The sequence below is a fragment of the Nansenia antarctica genome (assembly GCF_963989245.1).
Source record: "Nansenia antarctica genome assembly, chromosome: 16".
In the NCBI taxonomy this organism is placed as follows: domain Eukaryota; kingdom Metazoa; phylum Chordata; class Actinopteri; order Argentiniformes; family Microstomatidae; genus Nansenia; species Nansenia antarctica.
In genome coordinates, this window is record NC_137686.1 from 960001 (window position 1) to 973935 (window position 13935).

The window sequence follows — 13935 nt, forward strand, 5'->3', positions numbered from 1 at the left end:
CTATTCCAATGAACTGTAGTTTCTTCCCCTGCCATTCGGTTTACACAAACAGCATAGGCTAAATTCCGGACTATTTATCCCTCTTCCCTGAGGATCTCAACAGGCCCTGCTCGGTAAGATAGAGTGGGCCAGTGGCGCAATGGATAACGCGTCTGACTACGGATCAGAAGATTCTAGGTTCGACTCCTGGCTGGCTCGGCCTCATTTAGTTTCCAGTAGAACCAACAACAGAAACACATTGAAACACCGCCACCGATTTCGGGATGCTCTAACAGACAGCAGACTTGTGCTTGTCAAAATACCATGTAGCCTCCATCGGAGAGATGGTAAAAACTCTCTGCTGAAGGAAGCTGGAGTACAACTTGTGGCTACATGGGGAAAGGACTCTGTGACGTGCACTTTTACGACGTAAAATCATTCATGATATCTGTTTTGAACATTGCACGTATCCATTCAGGGCAGTATTTGGATACTAGTAGCACAGTTGGTTTATTTGAATTGGTCAGTAAAGCAGTAATTGTCTCTGTCGGGGGGAGGTGGCTGCTCTATTCAGCTTTGGACGTGTGTCTCTATGCTTCAGACGCTTCAGCTGGTTACGCATCCTGCTTCGTGGTCACCTTTCAAAGCTTATATAGTAATGACATAATTCATGTTTACATTTCTTCATTTGTGACATATCAATAGTCAATTGGTTACATGGCAATGCAATTAATGAAGCGTAATGAAAGAGCATGTGAACTACAATCTCTACAGCACATTTGTGTCGCTCGTGCCATAAGGCCCAGAATCCGCACCGCCTTTGAAATGACACTCAGATCTTAGGCTCTAGCTGAATGGATGTCTTCCCATATGGTCTAGCGGTTAGGATTCCTGGTTTTCACCCAGGCGGCCCGGGTTCGACTCCCGGTATGGGAACTCGTTCTTCTTGAAAACTCAAGTATGTCCTTACAATCTGTAATTAGGATGTCCTGACGATCACATTGATTATCATCTGATGTGATATCCCTTCAATCCCTCAATGACCCTCCTGGGAAATATAAATATAAGGAATACAATGAATATCATTACAATCATTATTACGTTTATATTTCTATAACAATCGCCCTTCATCTACAGAAAGAGGAGGTATAACAAAAAAAGAACAATGGGAAAGAAGTGCAGAAAGAAGAAACAAACACACCTCTCTCTCACCGACGTATTGGCCATGATCATTTCAACTGCTTCTTGCCATAATGGTATGAGCACAGGACACACCAGCCGTCGTGGCACACAAGTGGTTACAGGCCGTGATCGTATAGTGGTTAGTACTCTGCGTTGTGGCCGCAGCAACCCCGGTTCGAATCCGGGTCACGGCAGCCTTTGCAAGATGGTTCAAATCTTTTGACCTTAGCAGAACCCAAAGTTCTACTTCTATTCCAATGAACTGTAGTTTCTTCCCCTGCCATTCGGTTTACACAAACAGCATAGGCTAAATTCCGGACTATTTATCCCTCTTCCCTGAGGATCTCAACAGGCCCTGCTCGGAAAGATAGAGTGGGCCAGTGGCGCAATGGATAACGCGTCTGACTACGGATCAGAAGATTCTAGGTTCGACTCCTGGCTGGCTCGGCCTCATTTAGTTTCCAGTAGAACCAACAACAGAAACACATTGAAACACCGCCACCGATTTCGGGATGCTCTAACAGACAGCAGACTTGTGCTTGTCAAAATACCATGTAGCCTCCATCGGAGAGATGGTAAAAACTCTCTGCTGAAGGAAGCTGGAGTACAACTTGTGGCTACATGTGGAAAGGACTCTGTGACGCGCACTTTTACGACGTAAAATCATTCATGATATCTGTTTTGCACGTATCCATTCAGGGCAGTATTTGGATACTAGTAGCACAGTTGGTTTATTTGAATTGGTCAGTAAAGCAGTAATTGTCTCTGTCGGGGGGAGGTGGCTGCTCTATTCAGCTTTGGACGTGTGTCTCTATGCTTCAGACGCTTCAGCTGGTTACGCATCCTGCTTCGTGGTCACCTTTCAAAGCTTATATAGTAATGACATAATTCATGTTTACATTTCTTCATTTGTGACATATCAATAGTCAATTGGTTACATGGCAATGCAATTAATGAAGCGTAATGAAAGAGCATGTGAACTACAATCTCTACAGCACATTTGTGTCGCTCGTGCCATAAGGCCCAGAATCCGCACCGCCTTTGAAATGACACTCAGATCTTAGGCTCTAGCTGAATGGATGTCTTCCCATATGGTCTAGCGGTTAGGATTCCTGGTTTTCACCCAGGCGGCCCGGGTTCGACTCCCGGTATGGGAACTCGTTCTTCTTGAAAACTCAAGTATGTCCTTACAATCTGTAATTAGGATGTCCTGACGATCACATTGATTATCATCTGATGTGATATCCCTTCAATCCCTCAATGACCCTCCTGGGAAATATAAATATAAGGAATACAATGAATATCATTACAATCATTATTACGTTTATATTTCTATAACAATCGCCCTTCATCTACAGAAAGAGGAGGTATAACAAAAAAAGAACAATGGGAAAGAAGTGAAGAAAGAAGAAACAAACACACCTCTCTCTCACCGACGTATTGGCCATGATCATTTCAACTGCTTCTTCCCATAATGGTATGAGCACAGGACACACCAGCCGTCGTGGCGCACAAGTGGTTACAGGCCGTGATCGTATAGTGGTTAGTACTCTGCGTTGTGGCCGCAGCAACCCCGGTTCGAATCCGGGTCACGGCAGCCTTTGAAAGATGGTTCAAGTCTTTTGACCTTAGCAGAACCCAAAGTTCTACTTCTATTCCAATTAACTGTAGTTTCTTCCCCTGCCATTCGGTTTACACAAACAGCATAGGCTAAATTCCGGACTATTTATCCCTCTTCCCTGAGGATCTCAACAGGCCCTGCTCGGAAAGATAGAGTGGGCCAGTGGCGCAATGGATAACGCGTCTGACTACGGATCAGAAGATTCTAGGTTCGACTCCTGGCTGGCTCGGCCTCATTTAGTTTCCAGTAGAACCAACAACAGAAACACATTGAAACACCGCCACCGATTTCGGGATGCTCTAACAGACAGCAGACTTGTGCTTGTCAAAATACCATGTAGCCTCCATCGGAGAGATGGTAAAAACTCTCTGCTGAAGGAAGCTGGAGTACAACTTGTGGCTACATGGGGAAAGGACTCTGTGACGTGCACTTTTACGACGTAAAATCATTCATGATATCTGTTTTGAACATTGCACGTATCCATTCAGGGCAGTATTTGGATACTAGTAGCACAGTTGGTTTATTTGAATTGGTCAGTAAAGCAGTAATTGTCTCTGTCGGGGGGAGGTGGCTGCTCTATTCAGCTTTGGACGTGTGTCTCTATGCTTCAGACGCTTCAGCTGGTTACGCATCCTGCTTCGTGGTCACCTTTCAAAGCTTATATAGTAATGACATAATTCATGTTTACATTTCTTCATTTGTGACATATCAATAGTCAATTGGTTACATGGCAATGCAATTAATGAAGCGTAATGAAAGAGCATGTGAACTACAATCTCTACAGCACATTTGTGTCGCTCGTGCCATAAGGCCCAGAATCCGCACCGCCTTTGAAATGACACTCAGATCTTAGGCTCTAGCTGAATGGATGTCTTCCCATATGGTCTAGCGGTTAGGATTCCTGGTTTTCACCCAGGCGGCCCGGGTTCGACTCCCGGTATGGGAACTCGTTCTTCTTGAAAACTCAAGTATGTCCTTACAATCTGTAATTAGGATGTCCTGACGATCACATTAATTATCATCTGATGTGATATCCCTTCAATCCCTCAATGACCCTCCTGGGAAATATAAATATAAGGAATACAATGAATATCATTACAATCATTATTACGTTTATATTTCTATAACAATCGCCCTTCATCTACAGAAAGAGGAGGTATAACAAAAAAAGAACAATGGGAAAGAAGTGCAGAAAGAAGAAACAAACACACCTCTCTCTCACCGACGTATTGGCCATGATCATTTCAACTGCTTCTTGCCATAATGGTATGAGCACAGGACACACCAGCCGTCGTGGCACACAAGTGGTTACAGGCCGTGATCGTATAGTGGTTAGTACTCTGCGTTGTGGCCGCAGCAACCCCGGTTCGAATCCGGGTCACGGCAGCCTTTGAAAGATGGTTCAAGTCTTTTGACCTTAGCAGAACCCAAAGTTCTACTTCTATTCCAATGAACTGTAGTTTCTTCCCCTGCCATTCGGTTTACACAAACAGCATAGGCTAAATTCCGGACTATTTATCCCTCTTCCCTGAGGATCTCAACAGGCCCTGCTCGGTAAGATAGAGTGGGCCAGTGGCGCAATGGATAACGCGTCTGACTACGGATCAGAAGATTCTAGGTTCGACTCCTGGCTGGCTCGGCCTCATTTAGTTTCCAGTAGAACCAACAACAGAAACACATTGAAACACCGCCACCGATTTCGGGATGCTCTAACAGACAGCAGACTTGTGCTTGTCAAAATACCATGTAGCCTCCATTGGAGAGATGGTAAAAACTCTCTGCTGAAGGAAGCTGGAGTACAACTTGTGGCTACATGTGGAAAGGACTCTGTGACATGCACTTTTACGACGTAAAATCATTCATGATATCTGTTTTGAACATTGCACGTATCCATTCAGGGCAGTATTTGGATACTAGTAGCACAGTTGGTTTATTTGAATTGGTCAGTAAAGCAGTAATTGTCTCTGTCGGGGGGAGGTGGCTGCTCTATTCAGCTTTGGACGTGTGTCTCTATGCTTCAGACGCTTCAGCTGGTTACGCATCCTGCTTCGTGGTCACCTTTCAAAGCTTATATAGTAATGACATAATTCATGTTTACATTTCTTCATTTGTGACATATCAATAGCCAATTGGTTACATGGCAATGCAATTAATGAAGCGTAATGAAAGAGCATGTGAACTACAATCTCTACAGCACATTTGTGTCGCTCGTGCCATAAGGCCCAGAATCCGCACCGCCTTTGAAATGACACTCAGATCTTAGGCTCTAGCTGAATGGATGTCTTCCCATATGGTCTAGCGGTTAGGATTCCTGGTTTTCACCCAGGCGGCCCGGGTTCGACTCCCGGTATGGGAACTCGTTCTTCTTGAAAACTCAAGTATGTCCTTACAATCTGTAATTAGGATGTCCTGACGATCACATTGATTATCATCTGATGTGATATCCCTTCAATCCCTCAATGACCCTCCTGGGAAATATAAATATAAGGAATACAATGAATATCATTACAATCATTATTACGTTTATATTTCTATAACAATCGCCCTTCATCTACAGAAAGAGGAGGTATAACAAAAAAAGAACAATGGGAAAGAAGTGAAGAAAGAAGAAACAAACACACCTCTCTCTCACCGACGTATTGGCCATGATCATTTCAACTGCTTCTTGCCATAATGGTATGAGCACAGGACACACCAGCCGTCGTGGCACACAAGTGGTTACAGGCCGTGATCGTATAGTGGTTAGTACTCTGCGTTGTGGCCGCAGCAACCCCGGTTCGAATCCGGGTCACGGCAGCCTTTGCAAGATGGTTCAAGTCTTTTGACCTTAGCAGAACCCAAAGTTCTACTTCTATTCCAATGAACTGTAGTTTCTTCCCCTGCCATTCGGTTTACACAAACAGCATAGGCTAAATTCTGGACTATTTATCCCTCTTCCCTGAGGATCTCAACAGGCCCTGCTCGGAAAGATAGAGTGGGCCAGTGGCGCAATGGATAACGCGTCTGACTACGGATCAGAAGATTCTAGGTTCGACTCCTGGCTGGCTCGGCCTCATTTAGTTTCCAGTAGAACCAACAACAGAAACACATTGAAACACCGCCACCGATTTCGGGATGCTCTAACAGACAGCAGACTTGTGCTTGTCAAAATACCATGTAGCCTCCATCGGAGAGATGGTAAAAACTCTCTGCTGAAGGAAGCTGGAGTACAACTTGTGGCTACATGTGGAAAGGACTCTGTGACGTGCACTTTTACGACGTAAAATCATTCATGATATCTGTTTTGAACATTGCACGTATCCATTCAGGGCAGTATTTGGATACTAGTAGCACAGTTGGTTTATTTGAATTGGTCAGTAAAGCAGTAATTGTCTCTGTCGGGGGGAGGTGGCTGCTCTATTCAGCTTTGGACGTGTGTCTCTATGCTTCAGACGCTTCAGCTGGTTACGCATCCTGCTTCGTGGTCACCTTTCAAAGCTTATATAGTAATGACATAATTCATGTTTACATTTATTCATTTGTGACATATCAATAGCCAATTGGTTACATGGCAATGCAATTAATGAAGCGTAATGAAAGAGCATGTGAACTACAATCTCTACAGCACATTTGTGTCGCTCGTGCCATAAGGCCCAGAATCCGCACCGCCTTTGAAATGACACTCAGATCTTAGGCTCTAGCTCAATGGATGTCTTCCCATATGGTCTAGCGGTTAGGATTCCTGGTTTTCACCCAGGCTGCCCGGGTTCGACTCCCGGTATGGGAACTCGTTCTTCTTGAAAACTCAAGTATGTCCTTACAATCTGTAATTAGGATGTCCTGACGATCACATTGATTATCATCTGATGTGATATCCCTTCAATCCCTCAATGACCCTCCTGGGAAATATAAATATAAGGAATACAATGAATATCATTACAATCATTATTACGTTTATATTTCTATAACAATCGCCCTTCATCTACAGAAAGAGGAGGTATAACAAAAAAAGAACAATGGGAAAGAAGTGAAGAAAGAAGAAACAAACACACCTCTCTCTCACCGACGTATTGGCCATGATCATTTCAACTGCTTCTTGCCATAATGGTATGAGCACAGGACACACCAGCCGTCGTGGCACACAAGTGGTTACAGGCCGTGATCGTATAGTGGTTAGTACTCTGCGTTGTGGCCGCAGCAACCCCGGTTCGAATCCGGGTCACGGCAGCCTTTGCAAGATGGTTCAAATCTTTTGACCTTAGCAGAACCCAAAGTTCTACTTCTATTCCAATGAACTGTAGTTTCTTCCCCTGCCATTCGGTTTACACAAACAGCATAGGCTAAATTCCGGACTATTTATCCCTCTTCCCTGAGGATCTCAACAGGCCCTGCTCGGTAAGATAGAGTGGGCCAGTGGCGCAATGGATAACGCGTCTGACTACGGATCAGAAGATTCTAGGTTCGACTCCTGGCTGGCTCGGCCTCATTTAGTTTCCAGTAGAACCAACAACAGAAACACATTGAAACACCGCCACCGATTTCGGGATGCTCTAACAGACAGCAGACTTGTGCTTGTCAAAATACCATGTAGCCTCCATCGGAGAGATGGTAAAAACTCTCTGCTGAAGGAAGCTGGAGTACAACTTGTGGCTACATGTGGAAAGGACTCTGTGACGTGCACTTTTACGACGTAAAATCATTCATGATATCTGTTTTGAACATTGCACGTATCCATTCAGGGCAGTATTTGGATACTAGTAGCACAGTTGGTTTATTTGAATTGGTCAGTAAAGCAGTAATTGTCTCTGTCGGGGGGAGGTGGCTGCTCTATTCAGCTTTGGACGTGTGTCTCTATGCTTCAGACGCTTCAGCTGGTTACGCATCCTGCTTCGTGGTCACCTTTCAAAGCTTATATAGTAATGACATAATTCATGTTTACATTTCTTCATTTGTGACATATCAATAGCCAATTGGTTACATGGCAATGCAATTAATGAAGCGTAATGAAAGAGCATGTGAACTACAATCTCTACAGCACATTTGTGTCGCTCGTGCCATAAGGCCCAGAATCCGCACCGCCTTTGAAATGACACTCAGATCTTAGGCTCTAGCTGAATGGATGTCTTCCCAACTGGTCTAGCGGTTAGGATTCCTGGTTTTCACCCAGGCGGCCCGGGTTCGACTCCCGGTATGGGAACTCGTTCTTCTTGAAAACTCAAGTATGTCCTTACAATCTGTAATTAGGATGTCCTGACGATCACATTGATTATCATCTGATGTGATATCCCTTCAATCCTTCAATGACCCTCCTGGGAAATATAAATATAAGGAATACAATGAATATCATTACAATCATTATTACGTTTATATTTCTATAACAATCGCCCTTCATCTACAGAAAGAGGAGGTATAACAAAAAAAGAACAATGGGAAAGAAGTGAAGAAAGAAGAAACAAACACACCTCTCTCTCACCGACGTATTGGCCATGATCATTTCAACTGCTTCTTGCCATAATGGTATGAGCACAGGACACACCAGCCGTCGTGGCACACAAGTGGTTACAGGCCGTGATCGTATAGTGGTTAGTACTCTGCGTTGTGGCCGCAGCAACCCCGGTTCGAATCCGGGTCACGGCAGCCTTTGAAAGATGGTTCAAATCTTTTGACCTTAGCAGAACCCAAAGTTCTAATTCTATTCCAATGAACTGTAGTTTCTTCCCCTGCCATTCGGTTTACACAAACAGCATAGGCTAAATTCCGGACTATTTATCCCTCTTCCCTGAGGATCTCAACAGGCCCTGCTCGGAAAGATAGAGTGGGCCAGTGGCGCAGTGGATAACGCGTCTGACTACGGATCAGAAGATTCTAGGTTCGACTCCTGGCTGGCTCGGCCTCATTTAGTTTCCAGTAGAATCAACAACAGAAACACATTGAAACACCGCCACCGATTTCGGGATGCTCTAACAGACAGCAGACTTGTGCTTGTCAAAATACCATGTAGCCTCCATCGGAGAGATGGTAAAAACTCTCTGCTGAAGGAAGCTGGAGTACAACTTGTGGCTACATGTGGAAAGGACTCTGTGACGCGCACTTTTACGACGTAAAATCATTCATGATATCTGTTTTGAACATTGCACGTATCCATTCAGGGCAGTATTTGGATACTAGTAGCACAGTTGGTTTATTTGATTTGGTCAGTAAAGCAGTAATTGTCTCTGTCGGGGGGAGGTGGCTGCTCTATTCAGCTTTGGACGTGTGTCTCTATGCTTCAGACGCTTCAGCTGGTTACGCATCCTGCTTCGTGGTCACCTTTCAAAGCTTATATAGTAATGACATAATTCATGTTTACATTTCTTCATTTGTGACATATCAATAGCCAATTGGTTACATGGCAATGCAATTAATGAAGCGTAATGAAAGAGCATGTGAACTACAATCTCTACAGCACATTTGTGTCGCTCGTGCCATAAGGCCCAGAATCCGCACCGCCTTTGAAATGACACTCAGATCTTAGGCTCTAGCTCAATGGATGTCTTCCCATATGGTCTAGCGGTTAGGATTCCTGGTTTTCACCCAGGCGGCCCGGGTTCGACTCCCGGTATGGGAACTCGTTCTTCTTGAAAACTCAAGTATGTCCTTACAATCTGTAATTAGGATGTCCTGACGATCACATTGATTATCATCTGATGTGATATCCCTTCAATCCCTCAATGACCCTCCTGGGAAATATAAATATAAGGAATACAATGAATATCATTACAATCATTATTACGTTTATATTTCTATAACAATCGCCCTTCATCTACAGAAAGAGGAGGTATAACAAAAAAAGAACAATGGGAAAGAAGTGAAGAAAGAAGAAACAAACACACCTCTCTCTCACCGACGTATTGGCCATGATCATTTCAACTGCTTCTTGCCATAATGGTATGAGCACAGGACACACCAGCCGTCGTGGCGCACAAGTGGTTACAGGCCGTGATCGTATAGTGGTTAGTACTCTGCGTTGTGGCCGCAGCAACTCCGGTTCGAATCCGGGTCACGGCAGCCTTTGCAAGATGGTTCAAATCTTTTGACCTTAGCAGAACCCAAAGTTCTACTTCTATTCCAATGAACTGTAGTTTCTTCCCCTGCCATTCGGTTTACACAAACAGCATAGGCTAAATTCCGGACTATTTATCCCTCTTCCCTGAGGATCTCAACAGGCCCTGCTCGGTAAGATAGAGTGGGCCAGTGGCGCAATGGATAACGCGTCTGACTACGGATCAGAAGATTCTAGGTTCGACTCCTGGCTGGCTCGGCCTCATTTAGTTTCCAGTAGAACCAACAACAGAAACACATTGAAACACCGCCACCGATTTCGGGATGCTCTAACAGACAGCAGACTTGTGCTTGTCAAAATACCATGTAGCCTCCATCGGAGAGATGGTAAAAACTCTCTGCTGAAGGAAGCTGGAGTACAACTTGTGGCTACATGTGGAAAGGACTCTGTGACGCGCACTTTTACGACGTAAAATCATTCATGATATCTGTTTTGAACATTGCACGTATCCATTCAGGGCAGTATTTGGATACTAGTAGCACAGTTGGTTTATTTGAATTGGTCAGTAAAGCAGTAATTGTCTCTGTCGGGGGGAGGTGGCTGCTCTATTCAGCTTTGGACGTGTGTCTCTATGCTTCAGACGCTTCAGCTGGTTACGCATCCTGCTTCGTGGTCACCTTTCAAAGCTTATATAGTAATGACATAATTCATGTTTACATTTCTTCATTTGTGACATATCAATAGCCAATTGGTTACATGGCAATGCAATTAATGAAGCGTAATGAAAGAGCATGTGAACTACAATCTCTACAGCACATTTGTGTCGCTCGTGCCATAAGGCCCAGAATCCGCACCGCCTTTGAAATGACACTCAGATCTTAGGCTCTAGCTGAATGGATGTCTTCCCATATGGTCTAGCGGTTAGGATTCCTGGTTTTCACCCAGGCGGCCCGGGTTCGACTCCCGGTATGGGAACTCGTTCTTCTTGAAAACTCAAGTATGTCCTTACAATCTGTAATTAGGATGTCCTGACGATCACATTGATAATCATCTGATGTGATATCCCTTCAATCCCTCAATGACCCTCCTGGGAAATATAAATATAAGGAATACAATGAATATCATTACAATCATTATTACGTTTATATTTCTATAACAATCGCCCTTCATCTACAGAAAGAGGAGGTATAACAAAAAAAGAACAATGGGAAAGAAGTGAAGAAAGAAGAAACAAACACACCTCTCTCTCACCGACGTATTGGCCATGATCATTTCAACAGCTTCTTGCCATAATGGTATGAGCACAGGACACACCAGCCGTCGTGGCACACAAGTGGTTACAGGCCGTGATCGTATAGTGGTTAGTACTCTGCGTTGTGGCCGCAGCAACCCCGGTTCGAATCCGGGTCACGGCAGCCTTTGAAAGATGGTTCAAATCTTTTGACCTTAGCAGAACCCAAAGTTCTAATTCTATTCCAATGAACTGTAGTTTCTTCCCCTGCCATTCGGTTTACACAAACAGCATAGGCTAAATTCCGGACTATTTATCCCTCTTCCCTGAGGATCTCAACAGGCCCTGCTCGGAAAGATAGAGTGGGCCAGTGGCGCAATGGATAACGCGTCTGACTACGGATCAGAAGATTCTAGGTTCGACTCCTGGCTGGCTCGGCCTCATTTAGTTTCCAGTAGAACCAACAACAGAAACACATTGAAACACCGCCACCGATTTCGGGATGCTCTAACAGACAGCAGACTTGTGCTTGTCAAAATACCATGTAGCCTCCATCGGAGAGATGGTAAAAACTCTCTGCTGAAGGAAGCTGGAGTACAACTTGTGGCTACATGTGGAAAGGACTCTGTGACGCGCACTTTTACGACGTAAAATCATTCATGATATCTGTTTTGAACATTGCACGTATCCATTCAGGGCAGTATTTGGATACTAGTAGCACAGTTGGTTTATTTGAATTGGTCAGTAAAGCAGTAATTGTCTCTGTCGGGGGGAGGTGGCTGCTCTATTCAGCTTTGGACGTGTGTCTCTATGCTTCAGACGCTTCAGCTGGTTACGCATCCTGCTTCGTGGTCACCTTTCAAAGCTTATATAGTAATGACATAATTCATGTTTACATTTCTTCATTTGTGACATATCAATAGCCAATTGGTTACATGGCAATGCAATTAATGAAGCGTAATGAAAGAGCATGTGAACTACAATCTCTACAGCACATTTGTGTCGCTCGTGCCATAAGGCCCAGAATCCGCACCGCCTTTGAAATGACACTCAGATCTTAGGCTCTAGCTGAAAGGATGTCTTCCCATATGGTCTAGCGGTTAGGATTCCTGGTTTTCACCCAGGCGGCCCGGGTTCGACTCCCGGTATGGGAACTCGTTCTTCTTGAAAACTCAAGTATGTCCTTACAATCTGTAATTAGGATGTCCTGACGATCACATTGATTATCATCTGATGTGATATCCCTTCAATCCTTCAATGACCCTCCTGGGAAATATAAATATAAGGAATACAATGAATATCATTACAATCATTATTACGTTTATATTTCTATAACAATCGCCCTTCATCTACAGAAAGAGGAGGTATAACAAAAAAAGAACAATGGGAAAGAAGTGAAGAAAGAAGAAACAAACACACCTCTCTCTCACCGACGTATTGGCCATGATCATTTCAACTGCTTCTTGCCATAATGGTATGAGCACAGGACACACCAGCCGTCGTGGCACACAAGTGGTTACAGGCCGTGATCGTATAGTGGTTAGTACTCTGCGTTGTTGCCGCAGCAACCCCGGTTCGAATCCGGGTCACGGCAGCCTTTGAAAGATGGTTCAAATCTTTTGACCTTAGCAGAACCCAAAGTTCTAATTCTATTCCAATGAACTGTAGTTTCTTCCCCTGCCATTCGGTTTACACAAACAGCATAGGCTAAATTCCGGACTATTTATCCCTCTTCCCTGAGGATCTCAACAGGCCCTGCTCGGAAAGATAGAGTGGGCCAGTGGCGCAATGGATAACGCGTCTGACTACGGATCAGAAGATTCTAGGTTCGACTACTGGCTGGCTCGGCCTCATTTAGTTTCCAGTAGAACCAACAACAGAAACACATTGAAACACCGCCACCGATTTCGGGATGCTCTAACAGACAGCAGACTTGTGCTTGTCAAAATACCATGTCGCCTCCATCGGAGAGATGGTAAAAACTCTCTGCTGAAGGAAGCTGGAGTACAACTTGTGGCTACATGTGGAAAGGACTCTGTGACGCGCACTTTTACGACGTAAAATCATTCATGATATCTGTTTTGAACATTGCACGTATCCATTCAGGGCAGTATTTGGATACTAGTAGCACAGTTGGTTTATTTGAATTGGTCAGTAAAGCAGTAATTGTCTCTGTCGGGGGGAGGTGGCTGCTCTATTCAGCTTTGGATGTGTGTCTCTATGCTTCAGACGCTTCAGCTGGTTACGCATCCTGCTTCGTGGTCACCTTTCAAAGCTTATATAGTAATGACATAATTCATGTTTACATTTCTTCATTTGTGACATATCAATAGCCAATTGGTTACATGGCAATGCAATTAATGAAGCGTAATGAAAGAGCATGTGAACTACAATCTCTACAGCACATTTGTGTCGCTCGTGCCATAAGGCCCAGAATCCGCACCGCCTTTGAAATGACACTCAGATCTTAGGCTCTAGCTGAATGGATGTCTTCCCAACTGGTCTAGCGGTTAGGATTCCTGGTTTTCACCCAGGCGGCCCGGGTTCGACTCCCGGTATGGGAACTCGTTCTTCTTGAAAACTCAAGTATGTCCTTACAATCTGTAATTAGGATGTCCTGACGATCACATTGATTATCATCTGATGTGATATCCCTTCAATCCCTCAATGACCCTCCTGGGAAATATAAATATAAGGAATACAATGAATATCATTACAATCATTATTACGTTTATATTTCTATAACAATCGCCCTTCATCTACAGAAAGAGGAGGTATAACAAAAAAAGAACAATGGGAAAGAAGTGAAGAAAGAAGAAACAAACACACCTCTCTCTCACCGACGTATTGGCCATGATCATTTCAACTGCTTCTTGCAATAATGGTATGAGCACAGGACAC